Here is an 11,113-nt window from a genome sequence, read left to right on the forward strand (position 1 = left end):
GGCACCTACTGCCCAATTCCTGAATCCCTCATCGCAAAAGCACTAAGACAGCACAATCTTCCCAAGAAGGGCTGCACAGTTCCCAAGGACAATTAACTCACCCAACACAGACCCATAATGGGCTTGAAGAGTTTTAAAACGGGGCCAAAGGCCATCCAAGAGTTCTCAAAGTTAACACATACACAGGAAGGGTCTAAATTCCTCCCAAATGGTAGCACAAATAGTTGCAAAGTAGGAAACATAAGTGTTGGGAAAAATATAGAAAATGGTCGGGGCCCCTCGGATGTTCGGAGTCTTGCAGAGCATCTGAGGTGGGTACGTGCATGCACATGGGTGTTCCTTGTGATTGTCTAATGTGATTGCGCATGTGCATCTGTTTTTTTTGTTTTTTGTTTTTTTTGGCTTATGGACTTGAGTATGTAAGGACTAATGGCGCAGATGCAGGAAGCTTCGGGAAGCCGTATTAGGTCGACTTCCTAGTTCTGAGTAAAGCCTATTATTTCTTCACCCACGGCTCCCAGGACCTTTTCCTATTACCCAACTCGTAGACCTGCGTGTGGAGGGTTGGTGCCCCAGTCTGTACAACGGGCTCGAGGGGTCTGTGAGCCCTGGCTCTCGAATAGGACAGACAATAAACACAGAGATAGCCATTCATAAGCCCTAACTGAAGTGCTTCACCAAACCAAAGGTCAGTTACAGTTTCACAAAAGTCCTGTCCTGCACCACTGTACCGTTTTTTTTAACAGATGGCACAGACAGAGGACTTCTGGCAGAGTACTCAGATGGAACGTTCCCAGACAGAGAGACTGGTGGTAGAGGTTCCTGAAAGTCCCATCTCATTCATTTGGCCACAAATCTGACAGCAGAGATAAGGGACCTCCCTATGAACACATCTGCTAAGGACTTACCCGACTTTTGGACTTGTCAGCTCCTCCCTAAAGCTTCCTCCTTCACCAAGAAAGCTAACCCAGCAGCTGGCACTGTGGCTGAGAAATGTGCAGAATCTCCAGGACAAAAGGTCCTGGCAGCCACTTTGGGAAAGTCCCCGAACCTCCATCTCAGGGCCTGCTTGCCAAGAGTGGTGGCACCCCAAACGACATAAGACAGTCCCACAGAAGTGTGGCTAGGTTAGCCCCGCCATGCTTCTGCAGTCAATTGCTTTAGCCATTGGAATCTGGGGAAAGCCCAGGCGGCCCAGGGGGGGCCATACCTCTCCTGGCTGCCTCATAAAGCTGTTACAGGCACCAAGTTCAGCTGCCCTCTCACCGGTAATAAAGGACTCGAGACTCCAGTGTTGATGTGAGGTTTGGAAGCTTTCTTATCAGGCCTGGAAGACAGTCAGTTTAGAAACTGTCTCAAAGTTTCAGGAGCCTCAGCAAGTGTGCTGAGGCAGAAGTGGGGGAACAAAACGGGGAGGCCATTCCCATTGAGGGGCTGCTGTATGCAATCTTGCAGACTCCAGGCTTTCGTAATCTCATGGTCAGTTCTGTAACTCTTCAGCTTGCTCCTGGGACACGAGTGTTATCCGGCTCCCACAAACTGGCTGCAGTCTTGTTCCCGGGCAGCTGTGACTCCAAAGGAAGAATGGTTAGTTCACCAAGTTCCTGATTAGTTCTTATTGTGCTTTTCCTGAGTGCTAAGTCCTACAGCCTTTTCCCATGAGCGATGCTGTGAGCCAAGATTGCAAAAACAACTTTTTATGGCTAGCATTCTGCTTAAAGCTGTATTGTACAAAATGTCTCCTCTAAAGCTAATTGTCTATGAGTATTTGCTGTGGTGGGCTCTTACAAAACCATGGATGGGGGGACTACCATACACTTAAGAGGAGATTTATTACGGGAATTGGCTCAAGTGATTATGGAGGACAAGAGGTCCCATGATTTGCTGTCTTCAAGCAGAGGAGCTGGAGATGTAATTCAGTCTCAGACCCAAGGCCAGAAAACCAAGGGGGCTGTCACTGTAAGTCCTGGACTCTAAGGACCTGAGAGCCAGGGCTCTCGTGTCTTAGGGCAGGAAAAGGCAGATGTCCCAGCTGAAGAGTCCACAGAGACAATTGACCCTTCCTTTGCTTTTTTGATTCTAGCAGACCCTCAGTGGATTTCAGGTGCCCACCCACACTGGTGAGGGTGAATCTTAGTCTACCAATTTAAATGCTGACCTCTTCCAGAAACACCCTCCCAGGCACATCCAGAAAAAATGTTTTACCAGCTACCTGGACATCCCTTAGGCCAGCCAAGTTGGCACATAAAATCAACTATCACAGTGTGATATCACTTTTCCTGCCCCAGTCCTGGGCTCAGACATTTCCCCCAAGAAGCCTTGATTCAGCTTGGTAAGAGCATGGCAGTTAGAGCCCAGGTCCAGGCTCCTGTTGTGTGCCCTGCTCCCGGAGCAGCAGGCTTCCAGGCCCTTCAGCGAACACAGGTAGGAAGTACTAATATATGGGTTTTTGTCCATTTGCTTTAAAATCAGGAGTTTCCCCTGTCACCTCTAAATCTAATTCAACACCACAGGATTCTTCTCCTTGCCCCACTCCATACTTTTATCTCCTTGTCCCCAAAAGAGTAGTATATTATATTTGCTCATTAGCTCAATTCTACAATACACATGTTTCATAATTTAAGCTGGGTTTTCAAATTTATTTGCAATTAATCTCCCATAATCTTTAAAATCTCTTCCATTTCAGTGATTTTTAAAATCTTGCCATTTCTTATTTTATTTATTTCTTCCTCCTTTCTCTTGTTTTTAAAATATCAGAATTTTGATTTATTGTCTGACTTTTTTCTGTTCTCAATGTCATTAATTTTTGCTCTTATTTTATTGTTTTAGTCTTTATGCTTCTTTTTGGTTGACTTTATTGGGGTTTTTTAAAGCTATCCAAGCTACAATTTATTCACCAATTTTCATTCAGATTATAAACTTAAATAAAACATTTCAATTATCTTTATTTTTTAGAATTTTGTATTATTTACTTGAATTTTTCTTTTATTCAAGAGTAACTAGATAGAAGGTCTTAAATTTTCATTAGGAAGGGATTTTTTAAAAACTTGCTGTTAATTTCCAAGTTCTATTGCAAAGTGATAAAAATGTTGGTTATGATATTTGCATTTTGCAGAATTTATTGATGCTTTCCTTGTGAACTAACATGTGATCCGTTACTGTGAATGCTCTGTGTGTACTTGAAAAGGTAATTCTCCATTACTAAGGTGTGTATTCAATATATATCAGGAAGATTTCCCTTATCAATTAAGTTGTTTAGCTATTCTTTATTCCTACTCATTTTTCTGTTCGCTTGATCTGTTTTGTATGTTCAAGTCTCCTACTATTGTTGTTTTTCTATTTCTCCCTAAAGAAATCCATCATTTTAGTGAGTATAAATTCATCAATTTTTGCCTGTTGTGTGTGATTTGAGATTCTGTTGATGAAGTCCTTAGGCCATAAAGATATTCCTTTATGCTTTGTTTTGTTGCCTTCAGAGTTTAACATTCTGTATTAGTCTGTTTCTGTTGCTTATAACAAAATACCTGGAACTGGGTAATTGATAAGAAAATGAAATTTATTGCTGATGGTTTCTGAGGCTGGAAGTCCCAAGTCCAGAAAACACATCTGGTGAGTCTTCTTTGGTGGTGGTGACAGTGACAGCAGAGTATCACATTGTGGAAATAGTGGAGCAGAGAGAGCAGAGACTTTCCTCTCCCTCCTTTAAAGCCCTCAGAACCATGCCCCTGACCACCATTATTAATCCATTCACTATGGCATGGCCCTACAATCTAATCACCTCTTTAAGACCCCACCTTTCAATTACCATAATAGGGTTTCCCACCTTCTTAAGAGTCACAGTGGGACCAAGTTCCAATACATAAAACTTGGGTGACACAATTCAAGTTTCAGTGGGTTTAGGGGGATATAATTCAGTCCTCTACACATTGTATGCTTTGTCTTTTGTCCATTTAGATTTCAGCTCTGTCAACTGTGTCATACAGCAATTCAATTTTATAATTTCTGTAGAGTGAGCCAATTTTCCCAACGTTCTCCACTAAACTGAAATTGCTTATTATGTATCCTTATATACATAGGAAAATATGTTCTCCCATTCTGCAGGTTGTCTTTTTGCTCTGTTGATTGTTTACTTTGCTGTCCAGAAGCTTTTTACTTTGATATAATCCCATTTGCTTTTGTTCCCTGTGCTTCAGAAGTATTATTCATAAAATCTTTGCCCATTCCTACATCCTGAAGTATTTCCCTTTTGTTTTCTTCTAGAAGTTTTCTAATTTGGGGTCTTCCATTTAAGTCTTAAATCCATTTTGAGTTGATTTGGGTACAAGGTGGACTATAGGGGCCTAGTTTCATTTCTGCATTTGGATCTCCAATTTTCCCAGCACCATTTATTGAAGAGACTATACTTTCCTCAATGTATGTTCTAGGCTCCTTTACCAAAAACAGTTGGCTGTAGATATATGGATTTATTTCTGAATTCTCTGTTCCGTTACATTGGTTTCTGTGTCTGCTTTGTGCCATTACCATGCTGTTTTGATTACTATTGCTTTCTAGTATATTTTGAAGCCAGCGAGCGTGATATCCCTTTCTATATTTTTTTTTGCTCAGGATTGCATTGTCTATTTGGGGTCTCTTGTTATTCCATATACATTTTTTAGTTGTTTTTTTTTATATTTCTGTGAAGTATGCCATTGGTAGTTTGATGGGGATTGCATTGAATCTGTAGATCACTTTCGGTAGTATGGTCATTTTGATGATATTGATTCTCCCAACACATGAGCATGGGTTGTCTTTCCATTTTTTTGTCCTTTGAAATTTCTTTTATCAGTGTTTATAGTTTTCAGAGTAGATCTTTCACCTCCTTGGTTAAATTTATTCCTAGGCATTTCTTTTTTCTTTTTCTTTCTTTTTTTTTGTTACTATTGTAAATTGGATAACTTTCTTAATTTCTTTTTCTGCTAGTTCATTATTGGTTTATAACAATGCTCCTAGCTTTGGTATGTTGATTTTGTATCCCACAACTTTACTGAATTTGTTTATCAGGTTTAGGGTTTTTTTTGGTAGAGTCTTTAAGTTTTTCACTATATAAAATAATGTCATCTGCAAACAGGGACAGCCTGACTTCCTCCTTTCCAATTTGGATGCCCTTTATTTCTTTCTCCTGCCTGATTGTTCTGGCTAGAACTTCCAGTACTATGTTGAATAGAAGTGGTGAGAGTGGGCATCCTTGTCTTGTTCCAGTTCTTAGGGAACTTTCAGCTTTTCCCCATTCAGTATTATGTTAGCTGTGGATTTGTCATATATAACCTTTATTGTATTAAGATACTTTCCTTCTATTCCTAATTTGTCGAGAGTCTTTATCATGAAGGGATGTTGAATTTCATCAAATGCTTTTTCTTCATTTATCAAAATGATAATTTTTTCTTTTATTCTGTTGATGTGATGTATTACATTTATTGATTTGCCTGTGTTGAATCATCCTTGTATCCTAGAGATAAATACCTCTTGATCAAGGTGTATAATCTTTTTGACGTGCTGTTGGATTCTGTTTGCTAGTATTTTACTGAGGATTTTTGCATCTGTGTTCATTAGGAACATTGGCCTGTAGTTTTCTTTTTTTGTTGTTGTGTCCTTGCCTGGTTTTAGGATCAGCATAATGCTGGCCTCGTACTATGAGTTTGGAAGAATTCCGTCCACTTCGGTTTTTTAAAAATAGTTTAAGAAGTATTTGTATTCATTTTTCTTTAAATGTTTAGTAGAATTCAGTAGTAAAGCCATCTGGTCCTGGGCTTTTCTTTGTTGGGAGACTTTTTATTACTGATTTTATTAGTCCATTTTGGTGTTGCTGTAACAGAATACCTGAGCCTGGGTAATTTATAAAGAAAAGAGATTTATTTGGCTTATAATTTTGGGATGGCTGCACCTGGTGCAGGCCTCAGGCTGCTTCTACTCATGGTGGAAAACAGCAGGGCAGCCACTGGGTATAAGCAGATCATGTAGTGAGAGAGAGAGGGAGGGGAGGTGCCAGGTTCTTTTTAACGACCAGCTCTAGTGGGAACCATATAGCCAGAACTAACTCACTACCTCCCACCCCCAGGGAAGGCATTAATCCATTCATAAGATATCTGCCCCCATGACCCAAATGCCTCTCAACACTGCCACACTAAAGACCAGATTTCAACATGAGCTTTGGGGGAGGGCAGGGGCAACATATCCCAACTGATTCAATTTCATTACTTCTTATTGGTCTATTTTGGGTTTCTGTTTCTTCTTGGTTTAGTCTTGGTAGGTCCTATGTGTCCAGGAATTTATCCATTTTCTCTAGGTTTTTGTATTTACTGGCGTATAGTTATTCATAACAGTCTGTGATGATGCTTTGTATTTTGGTGGTACCTGCTGTAATGTCTCCATTTGCATTTCTGATTTTATTTATTTTGATCTTTTCTCTTTTTTTCTTGTTTAGTCTGGCTAATGGCTTGTTGATTTTGTTTATCTTTTTAAAGAACCAGCTTTTCATTTGATTGATCTTTTGTATTGTATTTTTAATCTTGATTTCATTTATTTCTGCTCTGATTTTAATTGTTTCTTTTCTTCTACTTATTTTGGGTTTAGTTTGTTCTTGATTTTCTAGTTCCTTGAGGTGTTGTTTATTTGAAATCTTCCTATTTTTTTCATGTAGGTGTTTATTGTTATAAGCTTTCCTCAATACTACCTTGGCTATACTCCATAGGTTTTGGTATGTTGTGTTTCTGTCTTCATTAGTTTCAAGAAATATTTTTTAAAAATATTTTATTTTATTTTATTTTGTTGATATACAATGTGGTTGATTTTTTTTTTACTGGTTTATTTATTTTTATTTTTATATTTTTTATTGAATCATAATTGATTATACATATTTTGGGGGCTCAATGATGACATATATTGATCAAGTCAATATTACTAGTATGTATATTATTACAAATTGTATTTATTCTTTATGCCCCTTGTCCAATCTCTCCCTGTCCTCTTCTCCCTCCCCCCTCACACCACTGATAACCCTAGATTTCTTCTCTCCCTCTGAAAGAGTAATGGTTACTCTGTTGATTTGTTGCCTAGATGATCTGTCCAATGTTGAGAGGTATGTTCAGGTCCCCCAATATTATCATACAGCAGCTGCTTCTTCTGTCACTCTGGAATGGGCTTTGTGGAGAGAGACATCCTCTTCTTTTCTTTGGTCTCTCTGGTGACTCTCCTTGCGTCAATGCACTCCAGTGGCTGGTGGACCATCTGTGTGGTGGTTGTGATGTCTAGCCACTTTTGCAGCAGCCGTGGTTACTGTGGTGGCTGTGGTGGGCCACCCACATGGAGGCGATGTTTTTGGCATGCTCCTTGGTGCTGGTAGTGTGCCTGGTTTTGGGAGGTGTCTGGTCCCCAGTTCCATACCCCAGGCCCTTGGGTGCGGCCCTGATGCACTGGCAGTGTGCCTGTTTGTGGGCAGGGGGTCCAGTCCCTTGCTCCATGCCTCAGGTCCCTTGGCAGGCCCTGAGGTGCTGGTGATGTGCCTGGGCTGGAACTAATTTTTTGTCCTTTGCTTACTTCTAAAAAGGGGGAACCTCCTGTGGGGACCAGTACTTGAGCTGTATGGTTGAGCAAAATTGCTGGTTTGGCTGCTGTTTCCCTAGGGAAGGCTTTTTGTGCAGCTCAGGGTTTAATGGTTGACCTTATAGATACTTTCAGCTCTCCAGAGACCTGGTGCACCTGGGTTGTGTAGAAGCTCTGATCTGGGCCTGAGTTTTTTCATCAAACTGCACCCCATGCACTTCTTCATTCCCAACCAGTCTATAAGTTTCTTAGACCAGTCTCCTCCTGCACTGATTGGGGGGCAGATTGGCTGTTGGTGACAAAATCTGAAGGTCATGAGTTTGTGCCTCACATGGGGTTCCATTTGTCATCTCTCCCCCAGGGTGACAGAGATGCAAAGGATTACTCAAAGCCCATTTCTTCTGAGCAGTGAGAAGCCCCAAAGGGGTTAATTTCCTGGAACCCTCAAGAGAGAGGCATTCCTCCTCGAGAAATTAGCACTGGACTGGGGTCTTCTCCCTGTATTTATTTTCCAGGACAGAAAGTTACAGAAAAGGAGCATAGGTGGTTACAAAGAACAGTAAGATAATTGTCATGACAACAAGTCATTAGCTGCACCAAGGACAGCTGCCCTTGGAGCCAGCAATTTTGCTGTGTTACAATTCTTTATCTACAACAGAGATTTTAGCCTGGGGAAAGTTTCCTGTCTTTTGCAAGCTTAACATTTCTATATGTAATTTTTAAAAGTTAGGGTAAACCTGAAACTACAGGGCTTTGGAGGCTAGGCCCTGTGAAATACATTAGCTTTATAAGTGTTAGTATACTCCACATCTCCCCCATTTTACTTATTTAATTAAAAGAAAAAGCAAAAGCTGTGGATTAAGTTTTCACTGTTAAGACAATAACATTTTATTAAAGCAAACTTAGTATCATTTAGTATGGCAAGTCCTTTTTAATTTATCCCAGGTGGGGACTCATGATGTCATTGTGTCTCAGAGCTGTTGCATTGGCATCATTCCTGGTGCTGTGAATTGCCAGCTGTTGAAACTCCAGAATGGGATTCTGTTCCATATATTAGTTGATTTTGAGTCCAGAGAGTTTGTTGATATTCACCCGTCCAGGACACTCCTGCTTTCAAAGCATCTAATCTTTGTAAAAATTTTTGATCAATTACAAATCTTTTGTTTAGGAACAGGATGTCTCATCCAAGTCATAAGCACCATTTTTAAGGCTGAGAAAATTTAGAACACTGATTTTGTAGACAAGATATTATTTCCCCCTTTATGATAAAAGCATTCCTCATAAAAGCATTGATGATCAATTTTTTGATTGAAGTCTTACTTTTCTTTGTATAGATCCCTCAATGCTGGGAAGGCTCATTCCCAGGTTGTCATGTCCCACCTTGGGGGGAAGATGAAACCGCAGTTAGGCCAAGTTAGGGCAACATGAAGAGAGGTCAGGAACTTAGAAGAGACATGCTATCTTATAACCAAAGTTTTAAATTATATCCTGTTATAAAGAGAGAGTCAATTTTTATTGAACTTATGAAAATAGCCACATTGTCATAATAATCATAAAGATACTTAAAGTTTTTAAATTGGGGGGGTCAAAAAGGGAGAAAACAAATGTTTTTATCCCTGTTTTAAATGATATTTTGCCAAGCTGTTGTTAGTTATAGATAGCTTAAGAGAGAGAGTTTTCTTAAATCTGGAAAACAAAACATTAAGAGAACCAGCAGTGTTTCAAAATAAGGAAATTGTAAAAACCCATAATTCTTTTTAATCAGTTCATTAATGAACTTTTGTTGTTTTGAGCTTGGTGAGCAATTTCATAAACCTATCAGTTTCTTCACTAGAATTTTGGAAATTTAGATTAAAGGTATGAACTCAAAGTTTGTCAGGAAACTGTACCTGTCAGGTTTTTTTCATGAAATATTTGAAGACATAACATTTAAAAATTATAATTGAACCAAGAATATGACTATCAGCATTTATATCAAGACACAGATATTCAAGAACCTTACAAGATTTGGGAACACATATTCATAACACCTCAGTACTGACAATGCTTTCCCATATAGTCCAATTTATCAAATAAGCCAATTAGTTTTGATGCATCTCTTATATATCCTTTGAGAAGCTCCAGGGCCCTTGGAACTTCTCAAAGTTAATTTAAGTCAAAAGGTTGAGTTTTCAGAATTTGGTTTTAGAAAGTTTGTCAGATAACAAAGGCTTAAAACACTTAGTTGAATAAGATCACAAATTACTACAAAAAATAAAACCAAAGTGACAAGGATTTTCAAGGGAGAGAGCACAAGAAATTAACATGAAATAAGTTTCTTAGACCAGTTATCTTAAAGATAAAGAAAACCTTTTACAATTTTGTGTTAAGAGCAGTTAAGTGTTTTTTTTTTTTTTTTTTTAAATCTGGTTGTTCCATTGCAGGAGAGCAAATTCTAACCCTGTATCAGAATACTTTTCATATTAACGTTTAATTTTTAGAAAATTTATACATAATTTGCTTTAAATTTTAGCCAATTTTTCAAGTTTCTTTTATAAATTAACCCATACAAACCATTATTATGACTTTTGTAGACTTTTGACGTTTTTTTGTCCTTTACTTCCTACTTCCTAAATAGCCAGTCTTTTTACTCTAGGACAAATATATACTGCACCAGATGCTTTTTCACATAAAAATTATTTTCTTTTCTTTTTAGCTTTTTAAATCATAACCACATTTTTATATCCATTGTTTTCTTTAAAACACCTCTTTTTTACATACTTGTTTCTTCTCTATCAATGTTAAATTGGCCTCATTTGTCTAAAAATTATATATAGAAAGGGCTTTCTGGTTTCAGTGGGGTTTACAACTTAAAAGACCTCTAGTAAAGACAAATGTAATCCTGTTTGATTAGTAAGCCCAGGCAAAGATGTGTGTTGATAAGAACATTTTTATACATTCAGGTTAGTAAAAGGAGGTTCAGTTTTCAGAGCAAATTACACAAAGCCCAATTTGAGCCTCAGCTATTTTTACCAAATAAATATTTATGGTTTCCCAGCCAAAAACTTGGTGTATAAATCTATACCCTAATCAGATAATGTTAACTAGGGCCTATGAGACATTGGGTATAGGTCCCCTTTCACTAGCCATCCTGGGTCCCAAGTATCCATGTGGCATTTAGGGCCATGTGGAATCCAGAGAAGCCATGTGGAGCAAAGATAATGTTTAAAAGATATTGTTTCTCCCAGCATGGCCAGGAGGCAGAGCTGAGATAAGGAGGAGACCTTATCAGGTTTTGTCCTGCTGCTGGTGGCCCATGTGCTGTGGACATATTATGTCCTCTGATCTCACTGTGGCTCTCTGTTTAGTGCCCAGAATTTAGAGGCTCAAAACCAAACACAGGCTAACAATAAGACATGTGCAGGGCTTTGGGAGAAACCCAGAAGCCAGTTTTCTTACAGCATTTAGTCCTTAAACAAATATCAAACATACCAAAAAATGTGTTGACCAAAAAGCAAATTTAGGCAAAAGGTTTACATCAAATTTTGAAAACATA

Source organism: Cynocephalus volans, chromosome 2, assembly GCF_027409185.1.
Source record: "Cynocephalus volans isolate mCynVol1 chromosome 2, mCynVol1.pri, whole genome shotgun sequence".
Taxonomy (NCBI): domain Eukaryota; kingdom Metazoa; phylum Chordata; class Mammalia; order Dermoptera; family Cynocephalidae; genus Cynocephalus; species Cynocephalus volans.